Genomic DNA, 2,179 nt, shown 5'->3' with positions numbered 1-2,179 from the left:
GTGTGATTGTAATACGTAGCGAAAGCCCTTTACAATCTGGTTAATTGATGCATTGATGATTGACTTTTATTGATTATTGGTATTGCATGATAATTTCTTATTGGATTGTTTTAATGTTTTACAATTGCGGCTTGTAAAAGTATAGCAATATTAAATTGATGAATCGAGCAGATGTTAATTTGATATTAAAGGCTATTTTCAATAAGAACCTAGATCTAGTAAATTGTGAGAGCCTGTTAGATCTATGTTGATTAATAAATTGCGAGAGCCTATTAATCATGTTATCTATGCCATGTCAATGATTGATTACCCTATTTTACCCCGGAGTATTATTTATTGGTGAACTTATGCCCTAGATCCTTTATATATTATTTTCTCCCTTGTCCTACTCTTTTTAGTTTAGTCTTATTCAACTTTAATTTTGGTTACTTAAATAATTTAGATTATAATATTTAATTAGGAGTAAAAAGACTTGTTTCCCTGTGGCGATCGACCCTACTTCCCTATCTACTATAGTTAGTGATTTAGGTATTATTTTTGATTAGGGGATACGACTTTACCCTGTCAAAATTTGGCGCCGTTGCCGGGGAAACGGTTTTATTTTTATTTCTGATTGTTTTTGTAGTCTAGATTATTTCCCTTTTTGTCTCAGAGAGCGTTAGTTCTCTGAGACAAAACTCATATTTGCTTCTAGTTTTTGTTTATGCCCAGGTGTTCCAGATCAGGTTACATCCCATTCGATCCTGAGATCGAACGTTCCTTCCATAGACAGAGAAATCTCTACAAGCAAATCCTGGCAGATTCTGGTGATAATAATAATAATCACCGCGATCCTCCAACTGATTCTAGCGATTTAGAGGTATCATCAGACACAGAATCAGAGATGGCGGCTCCAAAGAAGCTTAGTGATTATTCACAACCAAAGCTTACGGATTTTCCACATCTCACCCCTACTCCGGCTCTTGATGGGGTTCAATTCGAAATCAAACCTCAATTTATAACGATGATAGAGAGGAAGCAATTCATGGGAGCCAAGGGTGAAGACCCGAATCTTCACATTGCCGACTATTGTCAATATTGCAACACCATCAGGCAAGCTGGGGTCACTCAAGACCAAATCAGGGAGATTCTCTTTCCCTTCTCTTTAACTGGAAAAGCTAAATTGTGGTTTAATGGCTTAAATAGAACTACACTTGGTATAACTGACTGGGAAACTCTTGTTTTAAATTTCTATAACAAGTATTATCCTGCAGAGAGAACAGCAGTACTACGGAGTGCGATTCAGAACTTTGCCCAAGAAGCCGATGAGTCTTTATATGAGGCTTGGGAGAGGTTCAAGGACTTACAACGAGAATGCCCCCACCATAATTTAGCACAATGGCAGTTAATCCAAGCCTTTTATAACGGCATTGGAAATTCTTCTAGAATAATTTTAGACTCTGCAGCTAGTGGGAGATTTATGAATCTTAATGTTGATGATGCAGGTCAGGTTATTGAAGATATGGCAATACACAATTCCCAATATGGGAATCCCAGAGGATTTGCTAATAAAGGGAAACATAGCGTCGACTCTGTATCATTTTTGCAAGCTCAACTGACCTCTATTTGTCAAAAATTAGATAATCTGAGCACTGCTAGCGTAGCTAATGTTTCTGCAATTAATAACAATTCTAATGAGGCTTTTTGTGAAAATTGTTGTATTGTAGGTCATTGGGAGCAGGATTGCAGGAGTTCCGTGGAGCAAGTTAATGCCTTCCAAGCTTATAGGCAGAATAACCCATACTCCAACACTTACAATCCTAGGTATCGGAATCATCCATACCTTTCCTACCGGAGCACTAATGTTCAAAATCCACCACCACAAGAACCACACCAGCCACAGCAACAGCAGCAGAAGTATTATCACCCAAATGCTAGCCAGAAGAATCAACCACAACAACCCCCCTCATCTTCAGACCCTTCTTTGGGGGAAATTAGAGCAATGTTGGTCAATATGCAAAAGCACATGGAGAGCAGAGATGCGACAATTGATCAAATTTTAGCGCATAATAAAATTGTAGATAATCAAATTGCGCAACTCTCCGCTACTCTACAAGCACGCCAACAGGGAGCCCTGCTGGCACAACCAACTAGGCCTACGGATCAAGCATTTGCAATTACTCTAAGGAGCGGTTCAAAC

At 38.7% G+C, this 2,179-nt stretch overlaps 1 non-coding gene across 1 annotated transcript; it reads right to left on the bottom strand.

Annotated features, from left to right (window-relative positions):
• Positions 1-1,264: 1,264 nt before the first annotated feature.
• On the bottom strand, positions 1,265-1,371 carry LOC145629703 (small nucleolar RNA R71). Its single transcript, XR_014111858.1, has one exon. It is a non-coding gene; the product is annotated as a small nucleolar RNA R71 (small nucleolar RNA).
• Positions 1,372-2,179: the final 808 nt, after the last annotated feature.

Source organism: Chenopodium album, chromosome 4, assembly GCF_948465745.1.
Source record: "Chenopodium album chromosome 4, dcCheAlbu1.1, whole genome shotgun sequence".
Classification (NCBI taxonomy): Eukaryota; Viridiplantae; Streptophyta; class Magnoliopsida; order Caryophyllales; family Amaranthaceae; genus Chenopodium; species Chenopodium album.
Note: the sequence above shows the minus strand (reverse complement) of the source record. Positions and strands in the feature narration are given on the sequence as shown.